This window comes from Schistocerca nitens, chromosome 7 (assembly GCF_023898315.1).
Source record: "Schistocerca nitens isolate TAMUIC-IGC-003100 chromosome 7, iqSchNite1.1, whole genome shotgun sequence".
In the NCBI taxonomy this organism is placed as follows: Eukaryota; Metazoa; Arthropoda; class Insecta; order Orthoptera; family Acrididae; genus Schistocerca; species Schistocerca nitens.
Window position 1 is genome coordinate 486,301,202 of NC_064620.1, and position 24,160 is coordinate 486,325,361.

Here is a 24,160-nt window from a genome sequence, read left to right on the forward strand (position 1 = left end):
ACTTTTAAATAGAATAGAGGAACAAGCAGGACCTAATATTGGAGATTATCAAGCAGGATTTAGAAAAGGTAGATCATGTACAGAACAGATGCTTAATTTAAAAACAATTTTGAGAGTGAGAGCTATACAAAATAAAAATACACTAGTTACTTTCGTAGACTTCAAGAAGGCCTACGACTCAGTTGACAGACAAACACTATTCCAGATACTTTATGAACCAGGGGAAGATGAAAACACCAGAAGACTTGTTGAACAAACGCTCACAGATACAACACCAAGAATTAAGTTTCAAGGCGAAATTTCTAAACCATTCAAAATCAAAACAGGAGTTCGACAAGGTGACGGACTGTCCCCAGTTCTCTTTAACTTGGTTTTAGATGAAGTAAAAACACGGGAAAACACATTAAAAAACAGAGGCACAAAGGGTATAAGCATGGGCCAAGGAAAGAACAAATTTGAAGTAAAATGTTTAGCCTTTGCGGATGATATGGCATTGATAACTGAAAACCGAACAGACGCAACAGTTATGCTTGATATGTTACACGAGATTGCTGAAAAGACTGGGCTAAAAATATCCTACGAAAAAACCGAGTATATAGAACACAAACATAATACAGAAAAGTTTGTGAAAACAAAGTATGGAAAAATTAAAAGAGTTGATAGATTCAAATACCTGGTGGAGTGGATCCAAGCCAATGGACTGGATAACACAACAAATAAAGAAAGAATAAAAAAGTTGGAATTTGCATATAAATTAACACAATATTACTACAATAAGAAATCAATACCCATACAAGCAAAGATTAAACATTATAATTCAGTTATTAGGACACAAGCAACATATGGATCAGAGTGCCTAACATTGAATAAGAAAGGCGAATTAAGAGAACTAGAAAAAAGAGAGAGAAAAATATTAAGAAAATTCTAGGTCTTGAGAAAAACAAGGAAAATAGGTGAATTAAAAGGAGAAAGAAGACCTATACAAAAATACAGAAAAGATCACAGATACAATGAGGAAGAGACGGCTAAAATTTTATGGACATTTAAAAAGAATGGAAGAAACACGTATTACAAAGAAAATTTTTAATTACGTTAGTAAGCTGAAAAACACTGTAGGATGGATAGAAGCAGTAAAGAAAGACGCCAACAAAATAGGTGTTACAGAAGAAATAATACGTGACAGGAATAACTTTAGGCTACTTATAGAAAACGCAAACTATGAAGAAGATGCGCCAAAACCTCGACCCAAGAGAGTGTGGACAGATGAGCAGAGACGAGCAGTTGGTGAGAAAATGAAGAAGTACTGGGAAGAACGGAAGAAAAAGAAACACCATAAGTCTTAAGTTGTATGCGGTCCACAGCTGGCCAAATTCATAATAATAATAATAAAAAACAGTTCATAGACAATGTACCAAATCAACGTCAAAATATATTTACAAAATTCACTTACACTAAAAAAATTACTCCACTGAAGGAATCTATAAAACTAATACTATACAGAGGTCCCCTTTGGTGACGTCAGTATACACACACACACACACAGTTAATGACCCGGGTAGAAATAGTTGGCTACGTACTAAATCTTTCTGTTCCCCTAAAGTAGCAGTAGCTGAACTTTTTCGGGTTGCTAGAAATTTACTAAAATCTTACAGTTCTGAACAATAGCAAGGAAGCACCTTCAAGTAATTACTGACTTTTATCTCTATTTTTGGCACTATGAATTGAGACTTAATACTGCAAAGGAGACGAATAATTTACAAAATATTTTATTACTGAACACAAGTATATTGAGAAACCTTTGGAACTCAAAAAAACAGCGAATCTGCGTGGAATCTATACGATCATTTCTTCATAGGTATCCGGAGGTATGTGGTAAGTTTGTGTAGCTTGTCTTTGACAACCGGGTTAGCTTCCGATTTATCTAGTAAGCATGCGAGAATGTTTAGGCACTCCTATACAGGCCTATATCCATATCTATATTAATATTACAAATGCGAAAGTAACTCTATCTATTATGCTTTCACGACTATCCCGCTCAACCGATTTTGACAAAATTTGGTATGGAGATAGCTTCAAGGCTGTGGAACAACATAGGCTACTTTAGACAGTGTGCAATAAGAAATGTTTATTGATTTGAAGAACATAGCGCGAAATATGGAACAATAATCACTCTTTGAAAAAGCTATTTACACTTTTCCTTTTGAAATTTTTCATCTTTGTGAAAATGCTTTTATTATTTGATATGTTCTTCATAATATGATTCAACGTAATGAATATAATGTCTACACAATCCTCCACTTGTTGAATCCACATTGCCACCCGAACATCGGTCACAATCCCTTCGCATTGTAGTCCCTGAACATTACGCATCTCATAACATTTTTCTTTCTTTTTTTGCGTTCAGATTCACGTGAGCGCCTCCTGGTAATGCTTCCAGCGTTTTCTGTTTCACGGTCATGGGTTCTCAGGTTCAGTCCCCGCCTGGGTTGGCTTTCTTTGTGTTCACGTTTGGATGTGTGCGTTGTCCTCATCATCATTTTATCATCATCGATTTGCAGATTACCGAAGTGGCCTCAAATAAAGACTTGCATCAAGTACCCGAACATCCCAACTAGGGTCTCCCGGCCAACAAAGCCATATGCACATTTCGTTTCACTGTACTGATACGCAAGTGCAGCCATGGGCAACAGGTAGAATACAATGCTTATACAATCCTCAACGTATTTAATCCATGCCAATCCATACTTCCATACTAATATTATAAATCGAAATTAGCTCTGTCTGTTACGTTTTCACGACTAAACCGCAGAACTGATACCCACGAAATTTGGCGTGAGATAGCTTGAACCCTGGTGAAGAAGACAGGCTACTTTATAAAGTGTGTTGTATAAGATATCGATTTGAAGAATATTACACAAACTAAGGAAAAATATTTACTCTTTGAAACAGCTATTTACTCTTTTACTTTTAAACTTTTTCATATTTGTGAAAATGCTTTTATTGGTTGATATGTTCCACATAATATTATTCAACGTTATCAATTCAATGCTTATCCAATTGTCAACCTTTTCAATCCAAACTCCGAGCGGTCTAAAGCGCTGCAGTCATGGACTATGCGGCTGATTCCGGCGGAGGTTCGAGTCCTCCCTCGGGCATGGGTGTGTGTATTTGTCCTTAGGATAATTTAGGTTAAGTAGTGTGTAAGCTTAGGGACTGATGACCTTAGCAGTTAAGTCCCATAAGATTTCACACACATTTGAACATTCAATCCATACTTCCATACCAACACCAGTATTAACAATTGCGAAAGTAACTCACTCTGTTAAGTTTTAACTACCTCTGAACCGATTTCGATGTTCTTTTTGGTATGAAAATAGCTCAAACCATCAGTACGACCATGGGCTACTTTAGAAAGTTTTATGATTCTAAATGTTATTAACATTTTTAATATGGTATACGTGGGTGTTAATGCAGATGACGTTGGCGCGGTGGCTGGTGACTATTAATGTCTGTAGATTATTCCCTGACACTGAAAATCCATTGTTACTGTGTGTGTGGTTTTCTGATTTTGACCTCCTACACCGCCTGGAATAGCTGGAGGGTTTTGATGGAGATACAATAAAATCGGACGATAAGTCCGAAAACCATATTTAAAATTATTACTATAACCCCACAAATATCGATAGCGATCGACACATCCTGAAAAACAGCAACAGTTCACACAGACAACTAACAATAGAAGAAAATTATTGCATACAAAAGGCTGTAGTGGAAGGAAGAAACGTAATAAACGAAAACACAACACTTTGAAAAACATATTCTTTACCGCACTAAGAGAACTGACACGGGACACAGAACAGAAAACAAACACGCACAAAAGAACCACTCCACCATCACACATAGAGACATAAATAAGGAAAGGAAGTCGTCAGAACTTCAGCTACAATTTTATAACCTTCTGCAACATGCGATACGCGAACAGCAACGTGGCGTAATGTTTTGGATAATAATCGAGGCGCGAAAGTTAAGTTTTTCTGTGTATGAAAGTAGCTGCAAGCCATCCAGCGAACGATAGAACATGGCAAACTACGTAACAACCTAGTACACACCAAAACTGTATCCACAACGCTACTGCAATCTCAGTTCACATTTTTGTATTTGTTTACGAACAGCCTTACATACAGTAGCAGACGACATGATGTATGCCGAGAAAAAAGGCAACAGTAAAACGCAGAAAATACGCCGGAAACGGCGGCAACAATCATAAAATCATGCTGTGACATATAGTAAATAAGATATCATCGAAATGTTCACAGAAAACAATATTTGTAGCCAAACAATACACATGTAATAATGCTTTACAATGTTTTATAACTAAGCTATTTCTGCATTTTTTAGAATCAAGGAATCTATTCATGATGGCAACATTTTCCGCTGAAACTTGTTGGGGAATAAATAAATAAATGAACTGTTTTGCATCAAGACGGATTCAAAGTTCCCATATTGCTGTTTTTGTATGCAAAGAGGCACCAATGGAAGAGTTCCAAAAAAAAATTATTATATCTTATCTGTCTGTAATTTAGTACTTTTGACTATACTATTTTGTTCAGCCACTCCCTTGGAACATGTCATCAAAGTTTATTGTTCGGTTCATTTTCTTCTAAAAACAGTTGTAATTTGTTGTGTAGCTCATTAGTTAATGTATCACAAATTTTATCTTAGTTAAATAATCTTACATCGCGTTTTCACTGAAGTAATTCGTGTTGTTTTATTCCTAAATCCAACATTTTCATCTTCGGAAATGGAGATACTCTGTAGATGCACTAGTCTGAAATCTTTGATCCTACAACAATTTCACTGTATCCCCCGATTTATCTTTGTACCTGACGATGGCGTAACTTCTGAGAACCGGTTTGAGAGACAAATAATAAACATTCCACAGTACTATACCAGCGTCGTGTGTGTTTTCATTCGTAATATATAAATTATTTTACCAAGAACCGACAGAACAGTCAATCAGCGCAATTAAATGTGCCAACGCAGCACAATTATCCACCATTTACTAGAGGTTAATGAAACAAAACACAAAAGCTGGACATCATATTTGGTTCAACAGTCGGTGTATTCAGAAGAATGTCGTTCCGAAATACGCCTGTGTAAGACTAAAATCTAGTACCGCTGTTTCTAAGAGGGCAGTAGACGCTGCACAAGAAACATAAATTAAAGAAGAAACGAAATGGTGGTACAGTATTCGTGACACGTCAGCACACACTTGAAATTATTGCACATGTAAATTTCGGCACTTCTGCACCCAGTAGAGTTCCATGTATTGGACAGGGAAGTGAGACAGGAAGATAACGACATCATGCATACCATCTGTGAAAATCAGAAAAGTAAAATTAGTTAACTATTCAGTGGAAAAGAAGTTGTCATACAAATTCAAAAGTTAAGGTTTGCAGATCTTGTACTAATACACAAATCAAAAAAAAGCTTTGCGTCACCTCGATTCTGCGAGTTCCGGAACCTGTACAGAAAATTGGAACAGAGATCAACATAAACATCATTTATGCCCTTTTTATTGCTCAAGAAAACCACACATTGCATGTTGAACCACCATACAGCGAGACCTTAGGAGGTGATGGTCTAGACTGCAGTACACATCGGTACCTCTAATACCCAGGATCACGTCTTCTTGCATTGATGCATGCCTGTATTCGTCCTGGCATACTTTCCACGAGTTCATCGAGGCACAGTTGGTCCCATTCCTCAACGGCGATTCGGAGTAGATCCCTGAGAGCGGTTGGTGGGTCACAACATCCATAAACAGACATTTTCAATGTATCCCAGGAATGTTCAATAGGGTTCATGTCTGGAGAACATGCTGGCCACTAGTCGAGCGATCGTTATCCTGAAGGAAGTCATTCACAAGAGATGTGCACGATGAGGGGGCGAATTGTCGTCCATGAAGACGAATGCCTCGCCAATATGCAGCCGATACGATGGCACTATCGGTCGGAGGATGGCATTCACATAGCGTACAGCCATTGCGGCGCTGCACTCGCTGGACAGTTGAGAGCCCTTCCTGGCACAAAGTAACATTGTGGAGGCTATCCAACCGCGGTATTGACCGTCTACCCACGGTTGCACTACAGACAACACGAGTCGTGTACCTCCTTCGTGATGGAATGACTGGAACTGACCGGCTGTCGGACCCCCTCCGTCTAATAGGTGCCGCTCAAGCATTGTTGTTTACATCTTTGGGCGGGTTTAGTGACATCTCTGAACAGTTAAAGGGACTGTGTCTGTGATACAATATCCACAGTCAACATCTGTCTTCAGGAGTTCTGGGAACGGGTTGATGCAAAATTTTTTTTTGATGTGTGTATTTCGGACTTAAAAACGACCAACCAAAACTCAATGTACTTGGAAAAGGCTTCAAGTGTAACACAAAAATTTTCCGAAAAACGAATGGAAATTATAAACGTAGATCTGGAATATGCATTAGGTGATGACATCTTCATTAACTGTCTCGTGTCCCGCCAACTGAAAATACCTAACCCTGTTCCTAGTGCCCCACCAGCTAAAGAACGGCAAGTTTTAATCAATTTCAAGACTTAAATGTGTGAAAAAGATGTAACAGAAATCAGATCAGACAAAGCAAATACTGTTATTGTCTTAATGAATAAAGGTTACTATGTTAACAAAGTCGAAAATTTCCTAAACTCTACGAACTACCAACAGACGCAGAAAGCACCCACATAATCCTAGAATGACAAAATTGAAAGTGTTATTAAACTGTAAATCTGTAATATTAGACTACGGCACCTATTTCCTCACGAACATGAATACTGTAGCTCCCTGACTGCCTGACTGTATGACCCATAAACTCCATAAGGATAATATCACTGTCGCGCTGCTGTATTTTTATTCTCAGCTCCATGTTACAAATTAACCACAGCATTAAATGATCTAATCAAGATCAAATAAACCTAGTCATGATATTCTTAATTTAGTTGTCTTTGTAAACAAGTGAAGATATGCAACTCCTCCATTGTTCCAAGCTAGTTTCTTTTTATGTCAGCAACTTATTCATTAATCTACCCCTGTACAGAAGTGTCAAAACATTCTCACAGAGTTACTAGATAAATTAGGAATTAATCCAGTTGTCACACATGAAATAAGACTAGCTACACAAACTACCCCAACAACAAAATTTATGCCGTTTCAACGGATGGATACACAAACAGTTCTATGGTCTAGCTATGGAGTCCCACTCACTCCAGTCCTTGCTGAAATCTTTATGGACAATTCCGAAAAACAGATTTTGGAAAATAACACACGCGCTTCCAAAGTTGGATACTGCGTTAGGAATGATGAGGACGTACTTGTGGACAGATACTACCAGACAATTTCAGAAATTCCTCACGCGGCTAAATTCAAAAAAACAACAGTTTAAAATTCACAATGGATTTTGAGGATAACTGCTTAAATTATTTAGCTCTGACTATAGACATCAGTGATTGTATTCATACTTTCAAGATCTATTGGGAACCTACCATAACAAATATAGCAATACCTGCCAACTGTCAACACCCACTGACCCATAAACATGCTTCCTTTCATTCAATGGTACATCCTCTAAAAACCATTCCAATTAGTGAAGACAACTTGCAAATTGAATCATATGCACTTAGGCAGAAAGCATCAGTGTCCACCCTGCTACCTTGTCAAATGCACTTAGGCAGAAAGCATCGAACAGTGTCCACCCTGCTACCTTGCTGGACTCCATAATGCACTTGTTGCACATTGTCCATGATAGTGTTGCTGCAGTGTAGGTATGTTTGGTGAAATCTTTCCCCGTGTTCATCGGAGACTTGTCCAAGACCACCAGCAGAAAAGAATACAAGTGTGAGCAAAGAACTTACGGTTCTAGCGACTTGTTACAACCGAGATTACAGAAAGACTGTAGTAGTTCGTTGAGTAACACATCACTGCTGTCTGCTCTTCAAAAAAAAAAAAATCGGAACGCAGTTTGTTAAAAGAATTCCAGCATTTCAGTTCAAGAAGGCTCAAAGTTGTGACAAAATCAGGATCGTGAATAAGCTCTCTTTTTTGTGGGCCAAAAAACGCACTTGCTTTCTCTTTGGCTTCACTCAACGCAGGGAATTTCTGACGTAAATACATAAAACCAGGTCCACCTTTGTCCATTGCGACAACGAACGACTTCATAAATCCAAGTCTGGTAACAAAATGTCTTTCAAATTCACAAATGGAACATTTGATACATTCTTCCAACCAGTTTCCATTTGTGTACGGACAGCCAAATCCGTCTGTCGTAATGACTCTTCCGATCACGGCTGTCTCATTCGCGAAGAAAGCAGTAATGCTTTATATTCCCAGATTGTAATCCTGTAAGTATCCCAGCTCTTTTGAAGTCCGCACAGATTTGTCACTTGTGGCTGTTATATTGAATTTTATTCAACAGATGTTCCTTACTGCAGTATGTTTCCATCGTAAGCTACGGGAACAGAAGGATAACATTGCTAATGTGAAGGACTACCGCTTTGAGGCTAGTTTTGGTGCCATCAACGTATAGTCTCCATTCCGCTGACATATTCCCACAGCATTAATCAGACCATTCACGTCATTGCAGTAACAGAGTAAGTCTTCCATGTCAAAGAATGGTGCAAAGACAACAAGACGATGTCGAAAGACATGAGCCCTAGCATCTTTGTTCAGTAAATTCCACTCTGTAAGACGCAAACCCAAAAGTTCAGCTTGTGCATTTGTAAGATTTATGTCCCTAACAAGGTCATTCAAATCATTTTGTGTCAGGTGATGCGCGGTACTTTCTTCGTAATCGAAATCAGAGCTTGTACTTCCGTTTCTGTACTAGATTCGACCTGGGTTCCAAGATTCAGTGGACATGTACCTAGACGTCGGGGACAGGTAAGGAAGAACGGTGCGGTACGAGTCGAATCACTGACTTTATGGAGGGATACTCGGTCGTCTGGAAGAGATCGACTGGAATACTCTCTTTCAAATTCTAAAGGTGGTAGGGGTAAAATACAGGGAGCGAAAGGCTATTTACAATTTGTACAAAAACCAGATGGCAGTTATAAGAGTCGAGGGGCATGAAAGAGAAGCAGTGGTTGGGAAGGGAGTGAGACAGGGTTGTAGCCTCTCCCCGATGGTATTCAATCTGCATATTGAGCAAGCAGTAAAGGAAACAAAAGAAAAATTCGAAGTAGGTATTAAAATCCATGGAGAAGAAATAAAAACTTTGAGGTTCACCGATGACATTGTAATTCTGTCAGAGACAGCAAAGGACTTGGAAGAGCAGTTGAACGGAATGGACAGTGTCTTGAAAGGAGGATATAAGATGAACATCAACAAAAGCAAAACTAGGATAATGGAATGTAGTCGAATTAAGTCGGGTAATGTTGAGGGGATTAGATTAGGACATGAGACACTTAAAGTAGTAAAGGAGTTTTGCTATTTCTGGAGCAAAATAACTGATGATGGTCGAAGTAGAGAGGATATCAAATGTAGACTGGCAATGGAAAGTAAAGCGTTTCTGAAGAAGAGTAATTTGATAACATCGAGTATAGATATAAGTGTCAGGAAGTCATTTCTGAAAGTATTTGTATGGAGTGTAGCCATGCATGGAAGTGAAACGTGCACGATAAATAGTTTGGACAAGAAGAGAATAGAAGCTTTCGAAATGTGGTGCTACAGAAGAATGCTGAAGATTAGATGGGTAGATCACATAACTAATGAGGAGGTATTGAATAGGATTGGGGAGAAGAGGAGTTCGTGGCAAAACTTGACTAGAAGAAGGGATCGGTTGGTAGGACATGTTCTGAGGCATCAAGGGATCACCAAGTTAGTATTGGAGGGCAGTGTGGAGGGTAAAAATCGTAGAGGGAGACCAAGAGATGAATACACTAAACAGATTCAGAAGGATGTAGGTTGCAGTAGGTACTGGAAGATGAAGAAGCTTGCACGGGATAGAGTAGCATGGAGAGCTGCATCAAACCAGTCTCCGGACTGAAGATCAGAACAAGAACAACAACTTGATCGTCTTTCTATCCTTGATATTCATCCCTGCTTTTTTAAACATGCAGAAACAGCAATGATCTACGCGATCTGTCGATTCCCTCCACATCATTGGAATAACAAAAGAAATTACAACTTTTACCTTTACTCTTCACCCAACCATTTACACGAAACGAGCAGTTCACGCAGACAATATGTGGTACCCATGTTCAGTTCTCATCACCTAACTTGCACCCGAAATGAAGATCATACAATATCTTCAGTACGGGTATTCATACGTCATCTGCATGATTTAATAGTGTACGCTCCACAGATGTAGCAAAAGTTATTTGAGTTATTTAAACATACCAGTGGCATTTTACATACAATAACACAAATGCATGACTAAAACAAAACGAAACACTCAGCACAAGGTATACTAGATCGCAGTATTCACACTCGTGAATACACAGCTGAACACAGGAAGCATTTCCTCACAACTGGTATGAACATGGTGCTCAGGAACAACAGGTAATGAGTCACACACACTATTGCCGCGTTGTTAAGATTAAGTATAAAAACTTTCCGGTTGTCCTGTCATGAGGCCGGCCTTAATAGATTGCATTTCTTAAGAAATGTACCTATTTGCTGTTTATAACCATTCTTATGCAATGAGCTTTTTTTAAAACTAAGGGCGCTACAGAAAAATAGTATATTCGTGCTTAGGGGGAGGGGTGTGTGTCGAAATTCATAAGGAACATCCATTCTTGAAAATTTTTCATTGTTGACCAGCGTAAGTCATTTAAAGTGGACGTAAAAATTAAGATATGTCCCGTGGCACCAAAGCAAGGTTTTCGTCCGAAGGGACAAGGAAGTTACAATTATATGCTAACAATATATTGTTGAGATTCACAGTAAACATTAACGAACAGTATGTCACTGCCCTTACCCTTCATAAAGCTTTCAAATATTGTAAATGTTCCATTTCAAATGTAAATCTTAAGTTAAATGAGATATGCTGGCTAATAATGGTAGTAGTATAGATGTAAACGTACGCTCACTTTCTCGTGCTGTTATAAGTCGCAAATTCCGTTTCAGTAAGTGGCCGTTTATGAAATACTAAAGATCTCCATGATGCGCAGCGAAATATACATGTTTCAGCAGACAGTTGTCTTTATCGGTGTTATACATTTAACGGACGAAGTCTCTTAAAATGTTATGATCACTGCGTCACAAGAGTTTTGTAATACTAGCAAAAATAAATAAATAAAATCAAATAAAAAGGCTGATTGGTTACTTGGGACGAGTGCAGACCTCCGACATCAAAGTAAAACTAAAAAAAAATACCATTTGTGTCAGTGACCGCGACATAGCGTCAACGTTTCGCATTCTCTCGCGGGTAGTATTTATTTGCGAGATCACTTCTAGCCTTGGTAACATTATGTTGGAGGATATGATAAACGTGTGGTTCCAGTTTAGGTGCTGCGGAAAAAGCAAATAGGTTAAAGTTAGAAACTGTGCACTGGGAATTAGTGAAATTCGGTGGTAGGATGAACAAGACTTCTGGTCAGGTGAATACAGAGTTATAAATACAAAACCAAATAACGCTAATGCAGGAGTAGGTGTAATAATGAATAAAATAAATAGGATCGCTTAGAATCTACTACGAACAGCATAGTGACACACAAGAAGACCAAGCTTACCACTGCACTGTAGTACAAGCTTATATGCAAACTAGCTCTGTAGATGATGAAGAGGTGGAAGAAATGTATGGTGCGACAAAAGAAATTATTCAGAAAGTTAAGGGAGACGAAAATTTCATAGTGATGGGGGACTGGAATTCGACTGTAGGAAAAGAAAGAGAAGGAGAAGTAGTAGGTGAATATGGACTGGGGGTAAGGAATGAAAGGGGAAGCCGCCTGGTAGAATTTTACACAGAGCATGATTTAATCGTAGCTAACACTTGACTTAAAAATCATGAAAGAAGGTTGTATACGAGTACATGGAAGAGGCCTGGAGACACTGGAAGATTTCAGATAGATTATGTAATGGTAAGATAGAGATTTAGGAACTAGGTTATAAACTGTAAAACATTTCCAGGGGTAGATGTGGACAATGACCACAATTGATTGGTTATGAACTGTAGATTAAAACTGAAGACTCTCCAAAAAGATAGTAATTTAAGGAGACAGGTATTAAGGAACGATTGACAATAACAGGGGAAAGAAATGCACATGAAGAAGAATAGATAGCTTTGAGAGATGAATTAGTGAAGGCAGCAGAGTATCAAGTTGGTAAAAAGGCGAGGGCTACTAGAAATCCTTGGGTAACAGAAGATATATTGAATTTAATTGATGAAAGGAGGAAATACAAAAATGCTGTAAATGAATCAGGCAAAAAGGAATACAAACGTCTCAAAAATGAGATCGACAGGAAGTGCAAAATGATTACGCACTCATGGCTGGAGGCAAATGTAGGGATGTAGAGACATATATCACTAGAGGTAAGATATATTCTGTCTACGGGAAAATTAAAGAGACCCTTAGAGAAAAGATGTCGACTTGCAAGAACATCGATAACTCAGATGGAAAACCCGTCCTAAGCAAAGAAGGGAAAGCAGAAAGGTGGAAGGAGAATATAGAGTGTCGATACAAGGGCGATGTACTTGAGGACAATATTATGGAAATGGAAGAGGACATAGATGAAGATGAAGTGGGAGATACGATACTGCGTGAAGAATTTGACAGAGAACTGAAATACCTAAGTCTAAACAAGGCCCGTTAGAACTACTGATAGCCTTGGGAGAGCCAGCCATGACAAAACTCTTCCATCTGGTGAGCAAGACGTATGAGACAAACAAAATACACTCAGACTTCAAGAATAATATAATAATTCCAATCCCAAAGAAAGCAGGCGTTGACAGGTGTGAAAACTACCGAACTATCGCTTTAACAAATCGCGGCTGCAAAATACTAACGCCAATTCTTTTAGACAAATGGAAAAACTGGTGGAAGCAGACGTCGAGGAACATCAGTTGAATTCCGTAGAAATGTTGGAAGACGCGAGGCAATACTGACCCTACGACTTCTTTTAGAGGATAGATTAAGGAAGGGAAAACCTATGTTTGTAGCATTTGCAGACTTAGAGAAAGCGTTTGACAATGTTGACTGGAATATTCTCTTTCAAATTCTGAAGGTGGCAGGGGTAAAATGCAGGTAGCGAAAGGCTATTTACAATTTGTACGGAAACCAGATGGCAGTTATAAGAGTCGAGGGGCACGAAAGAGAAGCAGTGATTGAGAGGGGAGTGAGACAGGGTTGTAGCCTATCCCCAATGTTATTCAATCTGCATATTGAACAAGCAGTAAAAAACTTGGAGTAGGAATTAAAATCCATGGAGAAGAATTAAAATCTTTGAGGTTCGCCGACGACATTGTAATTCTGTCAGAGGCAGCAAAGGATCTGGAAGAGCAGCTGAACGGAATGGACAGTGTCTTGAAAGGAGGATATAAGATGAACATCAACAAAAGCAAAACGAAGATAATGGAATGTAGTCTGCTGAGGGTAGTAGATCAGGAAATAACACACTTAAAGTAGTAAACGAGTTTTGCTATTTGGGAAGTAAAATGACTGATGATAGTCGAAGCAGAGAGGATATAAAATGTAGAATGGCTATGGCAAGGAAAGCGTTTCTGAAGAAGACTGTAATAGTTTTATGTGTTAGGAAGTCGTTTCTGAAAGTATTTGTATGGAGAGTACCATTGTATGGAAGTGAAACATAGACAACATGAGAATAGAAGCTTTCGAAATGTGGTGCTACAGAAGAATGCTGAAGATTAGAGGAGGTATTGAATAGAATGGGGGATAAGAGGAGTTTGTGACACAACTTGGTCATAAGAAGGGTTGGAGACATTCTGAGGCATCAATGGATCATGAATTTAGTACTGGAGGGAAGCGTGGAGAGTAAAAATCGTAGAGGGAGACCAGAGACGAATACAGTAAGCAGATTCAGAAGGATGTAGGTTGCACTAGTTATTCGGAGGTGAAGAGGCTTGAACAGAATGGAGTAACATGGAGAACTGCACCAAGCCTGTCTCTGGACTGAATGCCACAATAGCAACAATAACAGTTTAGGTTATGTATTTGACTTCACAATCCCGTGTGTCGACATACTCGACTTGCTCTGAAAGACATACTCGAAACGGGAATTTACCGCTAAAATCCTTGCTGACTGCGGCTTCGCTGGAAAGCGCCACACGCAGAAATGTCTACCTTAAGGTTGCCATCGGTCTTGATATATAGGAATCCATCACGGTTATGGACTTTCTTGTCCCACCAAGACCTGATTTTGCAAAATACGGTTACGAGCTTGGCTTAAATACTGTAGGAACGGCGTCTATGAACGCAACATATAAATGCAGCCTCAGTTAGTTTTACTTATGTCAACAGGTTTATGTTGAGAAGGTCGTCTTACAGAGCACTGCATACTGCATATCCTGTATCGACGGTGCAAGCACCTTCTAGATCTAGCGCCATCGTTCGACAAAATACGAGAACTCTCCCGTGGCACGGGGTTGGAACTATTTAAACAGCACCACGCGGAAGAATCGGGTAGTTCCCATTTGAACAGCGATCTGACTTTATAGTACGAACAACGAGTGCAAGTTAGCTATATTTGAAGTGATTACGACGGATATAAAGGGTGTGAAGTGTGTAAGGACGTGTACTTCGTTGACTACAGTGTCATTGTCGACTATTTACTGTCTAATAAACTTATCATAGTTTATGAAAATGCCTAAGCATAGAAAGAGAAAGTGTCACTTTTCGGATGGTTACACAAAAGAGAGATCTTTTGCCAAGAAAGAATGTACGGATTAGGAAACTTTGTGTGAGATTTGTGGCTGTTATATCTCAGCAACTCACAGACGTAAGGCAGATGTGAGGTGTCACACTTCTACGAAGAATCATACAAGTAGATCCGGGGCAGCATCGACGTCAAAGCCTATTTCTACATTCATGATTAAAGCAGATACTCAGGAAGAATAGCTCGTGGTTGCTGCAGAACTAACAACTGCTTATAAAGTTGTCAAGCATCATCATTCCTTCAGTTCACTTGACTGTATCCTAAAACTGAATACCATAATGTAACCTGACTCCAAAGTAAACGCAAAGCTGTCTACAGCCAGAACCAAAGCTATAGCGACTGTTAAAAATATTCTCCCACCACACTCCGTGTCCGAATGCATAAAATAACTCCAAGAAGTTTCATTTTATGGCATAGACACCGACGCATCGAACTACAAGGCTGAAATGGTGTTTCCTTTATTAGTTCAATACTTTATTGAACCTGACGGAATCCAAAGGAAGCTGTTGAAGTTTGGTACACTGAATAACAAAACATCGTAGACAACTGAAAAGTTTTGTCGAAACGCTTTAAGACAACTGCGAATACCATTAGATAGGTTAAACACTTTGGTGGAGACGATACCAATTTCAGAGGGCTTCATAGACGCAGCCAACGGAACGTGTTTCGCCAAATTAAAGCAGAATTACGAAAAAATGTAGAAGGAATTGAACGCTCTGCCTGTATCTCCACAATACTATATCAAGTGCTGATGGAGTCTTATCCGTCAACGTGGAAATAATCATGTAAACATTTAATTATTTTTCAATACACACTGTAACGAGAGAGAAACTGAAAGAGTTATGCTTATACACTGATGCAATCATCAGACTCTTCTGTCTCATACAAGAACACGATAGCTGTCGTTAACGCCCGCAGTAGAGAAGTCTTAAGCTTTGTATTCCACTACAATAATTTTTTGACTCCGAAGGCAAGGCACCTAAAATAATTTCATATTTTTTCAGTAGTCCGATCAGTGAAATTTACTTCATGTCTCTCCATTCAGCCTTGGCTCTGTTTGAAAAAAATACAAAAAGCGTGGGGAAGAATAAAGTCTCAATAACTGAAATAAGAAACATATTAATCGACGCTCGAAGACGTCTGAATGAAAGGAAGACTCTAAGTTTTATTGACATACAAACCAAGATGAATTTGAACAAATGAAATAGTGGGAACCGTAAAAATAATAATTAATTTGATTTAGAAATTTAAGGAAGAGACGATGGCTTTCTACACAATAGCACTTGATTACTTAGAGAAATGGGCTACGTATTTTAATGAACATCAAGTATTTGATTGGATGACGCTATCTGAAATGCCAGATTTGATGCTGATTGAAAACACTATTATATATCTGACTAAAAATATTGTGAATATTTCATTCGAAAATTGTTTTCAGGAATGCGTGTATCTGAAAAGCTTTTTAGAAACTAAGCGTGACTCGGAAGAATGGAAGAAAGGTGGACTTACTTTCTTAAGGAAACCGTAAATCCTGAACGCAAATGCTAACTGCTAAAATTATACTAGTATTTGTTTTCTATGCCCGCACACAAAGAGTATTTTCCCTGAAGTCGGCCCAGTGGACCAATGGAAGAAATCAGCTGCTGCCAGGGACTGTGGAATCAAACGTACAGTGCCAGTTTAGCTACAAGCTGACTTCTAAGAAGTTTTATTAACACATAAAATGGAAAAAAGGCTTATTAAAAATGGCTAAATCTATTGAAAAGTATGGTGTACCAACCAATTCTGCCGCAAGTTGCAAGTAATTTGTTCTAAATAAAAACTATATTAAATACCTTTTTACTTCATTGGTTAGATATGGTAATGGTAGCCTACCTAGATCTGGACCGAGCACAGGGCAAGGAACGGAAACGGAAGTTGGGTGCTTCACTTCGCGTTTATCAACGAACAATAAGAGGCATTCGTGAAATAATTACATAGGTATTCAAAGAACGTGGAGCAGATCTTACGATTTTTCTCCGATGATAATTTCCGATATAATGTCAACGAATAAAGATGCATAATATAAAAATTTAGTTACAGATTCACCGAACTAGTAATATTAATGTATTGTTAATATGATTTCTATGTTTTTAATTCTGCTGCTAAAGATGACATAATTCCCGGAACTAGGTGACAAGTATGTAAAGAAGTGTACGTGTTACTCACCTTCATCCGTTGTTATTATATAAAAAATGTCTGACATTCTTTTGTTTTAAAAAATAATGTCAACAAAATAAAGAAAATGAAAAATGTTTACTTCTGAAAGTAAACAGAGCGTTGCGAAATAAAGATGGAGATGAGGAAAAGAGGTACAATAACCTCCCAACATATGGAAGAGTCTTTAGTTGTACATCAAGCAGAAAAAAAATTCATTTACAGCACACTGGGACCGAGCGGGCTGGCTCAGTGGTTAGACACTGGACTCGCCTTCGGGAGGACGACGGTTCAATCCCGCGTCCGGCCATCCTGATTTAGGTTTTCCGTGATTTCCCTCAATCGCTCCAGGCAAATGCCGGGGTGGTTCCTTTGAAAGGGCACGGCCGACTTCCTTCCCTAGTCCGATGAGACCGATGACCTCGCTGTCTGGTCTCCTTCCCCAATGTGTTGAAACTGTGCAGCTGAAAAAAAATAATAAACCGTCATTTGTAATACAGAATTTAATACGAACTTTAGCATTTATTGAAATTTAGATTTCATCCTTGGTAAAGAGAAAAAAATCCTGCGTAATGAGTAAATTCTTTATCAGCACATCTAATTATTCAGTCTTTTTTGAGGGCATATTTAATCAAAATTAATAATAATAGCTACTGAAACACTCGAATGTTTTGCTGTAGTAGTTGGCGACAAAAACAACACTTGCTTCCAAGTCCATTACCAGTCAGAAGGAAAAACGATAATGAATTCCCAGTGAGTATAGCGAAGTGGAAAATCATAATTGACATTGACTAATCTGACAAGCACGGCTGGATATTACACAGACTAAACGCAGCAGAAAATCATACTCGACTGGAAGAAATACGCAGTGTGGTTAGATAACGTTAAAGTTGTCTGCATAAGAACTCGTTGTTTACTGGTCTACCGCCACGCGAAACCTGGGAAATTCCTAATCGACTTCCGAAAAGCAACGTGCACACGTTGTAGTGACGACTGTTTCCTTCAAAGTTTATAAGCATTACCAACATTTTATTTATAAATAACCAACCATTATAGCCGTGATGTTTTTTCAGGAAGCTAAGTAGCAGGGAAGAAATACATTTTTTCAAGATACTATTGAGAACCACCTTAAGCGCGTTTTTTTAGCAAGGTAGAGTCATTCATAAACTGTAGTTGTAACTGAAATGGACGATTTATGAACTTAAAATTAATATTCTACTTCCACCAGAACTGGCCTGTCCTCTTCGTTGTATAAACAAATACCCACAGCTAGTGTTTGTTAAAAGGATCCTGGAAAGTAAAGCCGCTTATCATTACATGTCATATGGTCAAACATATTCTTCCCTACGGAAACTTGTAGTGTCAAAGAAACGCTACAGCCCTGTACATGCAACACGGATACCCAGAGAGAAGAAATGTTAATTACATTTGTCTATGGTGTTCCAATAACAATGTGAAAATAAATATAGAAACGTTTCACAGGTTCAAATGGCTCTCAGCACTATGGGACTTAACATCTGAGGTCATTAGTTCCCTAGAACCTAGAACTACTTAAACCTAACTAACCTAAGGACACCGCACACATCCATGCCCGAGGCAGAATTCGAACCTGCGCTCCGTAGCGGTCGCGCGGTTCCAGACTGAAGCGCCTAGAACCGCTCGGCCAACCAGGTGGCGTTTCACGGGTATTTATAATTATATTTTCCATTCTGGAGCGTATTCGAGTACTTTAGTAAATTATGTCATGATATCTGATTATCAAACGCGACTATTTCGTGTCGGTTCTCGTTGGCTTCAGGAACGAACATCTTCATAATATAAATAATTGTTTTTACATCTAGATCTTGGTTACATACTTCTAAGGATATCGAGGTTCCGAAAAAAGTATTTCGGACTTAGAAAGGGAACTAAGTGGTCGGGGGCAAGTATGTACTAAAGGCTGGGCGATGAACCCACCACGTGAACAAATATGTTGCTACCGTTCTGCTAGTGGACTACTGTTTGTGAAAATGGAACCACCCAGAAGGAATAGTCAGAATCGCTCCAAAATTGGATGATGCATAGAATAGAGGAACAATAATAAGCGATTAAGACTGCAGAGAGATGGCGTGCATGTACGCCCAACAGCGACGTTTTTCCTGTAACTGGACAGGTAGGTACTGAGCCTTCAAACGAAGTGGACACGTGTTAGAAAGCGCGAGTCCACATCAAAGGGCACGATACGAGCATTTCAGTCAGTTCGATCGGGACACAGAATGTTTGGCCACTGGAAAACGGGTTTGTCGTAGCGTGACATTGTGGTTTGTATAGAACACACAACTACGACATGATGCACATGCAGAACCGGTGGATAGAAGAGGATCGTACTCAGCTACGAGCGTGGGATCCTGTGCACATAGCCATAACCGACAGAACAGCTTCGTCCACAGTGTTGGCTTGACTTGGAGCACAGCAACGGGTGTGGACGTGTCTGCCTCGACAGTGCGACAACTTTTGTGGAGATTATACTGGTGCCACGCACAGCACTGCGTCGGCTTCCATTCACCAAAAGACCACCAGCGCCCCAGGCTGCAGTGGGCTCGCGAACACAGCCAGTGGAACGCTGATTAGCAAATTTTAGTGTTTTGAACGAATTCCTCCTCATACAACAATGCTGATTTCCACGTGTTGGACGCTACCCTGCTGAACGCTGTTGGTGAGACTGGTTTGTTGTGCGTCATGTGGAAGTGCGGAAAATGTGGTGATCTGAGGCGCCATGGACTGTATCATACGATCTTGTCTTTTACGTACTGAGCCCATTGTGAACAGCAACAGCAGCCGCTACACAATGGAGGTGTCGAGCTTGAGATACTGACCATTCCGCAGCCATATTCCAGCCGGACAATGCTAGCCAGCCGGACAATGCTCGGTCACGTATGGCAAACAATGTGCAAGCCTCCTTCGAATAACGATGAGTACCACCGCTTTTCTGGCCTTGTGTTCCATAGCTTGGTAACGTGCAGGAAAATATTTTCGCCTTAGAATATCCTGATAATATCTATAAATTTAGTGGATGTTAACTATACAAATATAAGTTCGGAAATGGTGACTATTGCTGAATAAACAACGGGCAGTCAGTACATGTAACGTGTCGCATGCTCTAATCCAAGTGTTCTGATATATGCTGTAAGGAGAACATTTTTCTGGCTCAGCAGCTTATTATTGTATTATTGTATTACATGAAAACATATCGCTGATGTGCAACTGGTTTCCTAGAGAAGATGCGACAGGACCTTGGATGTAAATCAACGAGAGTCGCTTCTGATGGAGAATGATCTCCCTGCAGTTGAAAAGTTAAATTCAGCAACTCAGTCTGACAAAATATGTGAGAATTATTCACAAAGTTTCATTAATATTATGCGTACCACGTTGTCAGTCTGTCTCTGCAAGTACACCATCAGTTTTACAATAGCCAGAGACAGTACACTAGAAAAGTCAAATACCTACACCACATCGCTGTCTGCGGAATCAGACTATTCATGTGCCAATCCTCACTCATCAGTAACAGGATATTCGCGATGGTGTCGTTGCACTCATGCAGCACGACAATTCGACGATGTCGGAGGCCAGGGTGCGGTATAGTGTTCCTGAACGCACTGCGTAACGACGACTGAAACATTATCGATATAGAATGAAACAATAATTTTACTGTTACCAGTCGCTATTTATATCCACAAAGCGTTTCAAAGGTTCAACCGTCAGGTGGATGTGTTCCTTTAGTCTTGCTTCAGAACTGACTCTCTAGTGACTGTACCAAAAGCCAGTTCAGTCATCATCTTACGGATTCTCAGTTTTCTTTTCCATTCTTCAGTACATTATTTTTGTCGGTACCTTGCACGCACGAGCTGATTGCACAATAGTTCTCGCACTTAAATGCTCTTTCTGTCTTCGGAAGTGGATGGAAAATATTTTTCCAAAACTCTGTTGCTGTGTCGCCGGTCTCATAGATTCTACACGCCATCTTTAGTCATTTCGTTGCCACATTCACTAATGATTTTCGAAATTCCTATGGAATGTTACCTATCCCTACTAAAAAAACTGCGTCCGAACAGGCGAACAGGCCTTGGAGGGGCCCAATGGTACCGACCGGCCACCGTGTCATCCTCACCCACAGTCGTCACGGGATGCGGATATGGAGGGGCATGTGGTCAGCACACCGCTCTCCCGGCTGAATGTCAGTTTACGAGACCGGAGCCGTTACTTTTCAGTCAAGTAGCTCCACAGTTTGCCTCACAAGGGCTGAGTGAACCCCGCTTGTCAACAGCGCCAGGCAGACCAGATGGTTACCCATGCAAGTGCTACTAGCCCAGCCCGACAGCGCTTAACTTCGGTGATCTGACGGGAACCGGTGTTACCACTGCGGCAAAGCCGTTGGCCTATCTGTCGGTACTGCCTTATTTAATCTCAAGTCTTCCAGAGCTCTCTTAAATACCGACCAGTATTCCATATGGACTCCAATTTCTTCTTCTAACTTGTCATTGGGTAATTCCTCCCCTTCATAGAGGTCATCAGTGCACTCTTCCCTCCCATCCTCTCCCTCCTATCGATTTAACTGCACTCTCTAGTCCCACATTTTTCGTCCGCTTTGTGTTTGGTTGGATCGTATACGTTTTCCATTGATATTTCGGATGCTACAAAAGGTTATTCAAACAGGTCGAAAAAATTCTCGATCTCCCCGAGTTCCTCGCAGAACTTTGAAGCATTTTGTTATAAGCTAAACATGCCTGCAAGAGCGTGGCACTCTGCAGTAATTTTAGTTATAAGGGCTCATTTAGGCACTAGCAAACAAATTATTTTTAGCGGTATATCAGAATTTAGGTGGATGATACTGAAGTCAAAAATTATGGGATAGCGATATGTACATGTACAGTTGGCGGTACTATGCCGTACACTAGGCATAAAAGGGAAGGGTATTGGTAGAGCTGTCGTTTGTACTCAGGTGATTCAAGTGAAGAGGTTTCCGATGTGATTATGGCCGCATGACGGGAACTAACAGTCTTTGAACGCGGAATGGTAGTTGGAGCTACACGCATGGAACATTCCATTCCGGAAATCGTTTGGGAATTCAATATTCCGAGACCCACAGTGTCAAGAGCGTGCCGAGAACACCAACTTTCAGGGATTACCTCTCACCACGGACAACTGAAGGGCCGATGGCGTTCACTGAACGCCCGACAACAGCGGCGTTTGTGTAGAGTTGTCAGTTCTAACAGGCAAGACCACTGAACAAAATAACCGCAGAACTCACTGTGGAAAGTACGACCGTGCGGCGAAAATCGTCGTTAATGGGCTATGGTAGCAGATGACCGACGCGATCGCCCCTGTTAACACCACGATATCGCCTGCAGCGCGCTCTCCAAGGCTGGTGACCACATCGGATGGACTATAGGTGACCGAAAATCCATGGCCTGGTCAGGTGAGTTCCGATCTCAGTCGGTAAGAGCTGATGATAGGGTTCGAGTGTGGTGCAGACTCCACGAAGCCATGGACTCACGTTCTCAATAAGGTCGTGGTGGTTCCATAATGGTGTAGGCTGTGTTTACATGGAATGGACTGCATCCTCTAGTCCAACTCAGCCGATCATTGACTGGAAGTGTTTATGTCCAGCTACTTGGTCCCAAACAGCGATGAAATTTTTATGGATGGCAGTTCGCCAAGTCACAGGGCGACTGTGGTTGCGATTGGTTTGAAGAACGTTCTGGACTAATCGAGCTAATGATTGGACCATCCAGACTGTCCGACATGAATGCCATCGAAAACTTATGTGACATAATCGAGAGGTCAATTTGTGCACAACATCCTGCGTAGGCAGAACTTTCGCTATTATGGACGGCTATAGAGGCAGTATTGCTCATTATTTCAACAAGGGACTTCTAACGACTTGTTTGGTTCATGCCACGCCTAGACAGGCCAAAGGAGGTCCGACACGATACCCCAGCACACTTGTCATCTCAGTGTATGGTCAGTGATGTGAGAACATTGCGTTTTGTTTTCTTAATCATTCATCGTAGGATGTATTCTGACTTTCATGAAAGCATTTTACTAAAATTTTTGAAAACTCTCTAATCTAATACAGTCCAGCTTAGCAGCATCCGTGAAAGCTGGATTAAAGCTAGTTAGTACGCCGGTTTTTGGCTGCCCCAAAGAGTTGCAGCAGGACAGAGACCAGTGTAGAAGGTCATTGGAATTCAGTGACGGCCAGCAAGAAACGCAGGTCCTGGAGGAGACGACTGCTCTGGAGCCGAGAGCAGCGTAGATGCAGCAGCAGTAGAATGTAGCGGTCTGCTTAGGTCATGGCCGGCTGGAACTCGGACGTTGTCAAGCTGTGGTACCAGATCGTGTATCGTGTCTCCCATTCGGCGTCCAGAAAACGTTGGAAGCTCTTAGGGAGGAAGGACGGTGAAGAGTTTCGGTTACAGTGGTACACTGCAGAGCATAAGTTGTGCTTTTGTGTGACATATTTGCCATTGGCGAACATTGGTAGTTGTCGGAGTTTTCACAGGCAAAAATACAGTGCTGCGTTGGAGTATGCCTGATAACGTTGTTGTGAAGAAGCACGGCAAGACAATATAGAATCAGATTGTGCCGTAATCGTATTTAAGTGTACTTACAAGGTGTGGCTGTGGTGTTACCACGGTCTACTATTGTTGTTCTTTATTTGAAAACACGACGAGTCTAGTGTGTTAGCTGTTCATGCAGTTTCACTGTAGATTCTATAATAGGCTGTATATCCATATAGACTGTGTTGTCGTTGTCTGCTGTCTGTCTGGGATATGGTGTAGCTATTGCGAGTAGTGGGACTGTGGATCATTCTCCTAAACTATTCTGCCTGTTGGTGTCTTACTCGGGTGCTCTCTTGTAAAGTAATTTGAGGGTAGAAAGAGGCGTGCATTTTAAATGAGTACCGTTCTGAAATAAAAATGAAACAAATAGACTTTTCTAAACAATTTTTTGTACATGAAAGCCTGTAGTTTAAACTACATTTCTACACAATCCCCAGGAATATTAAGGCACTTAACGTATC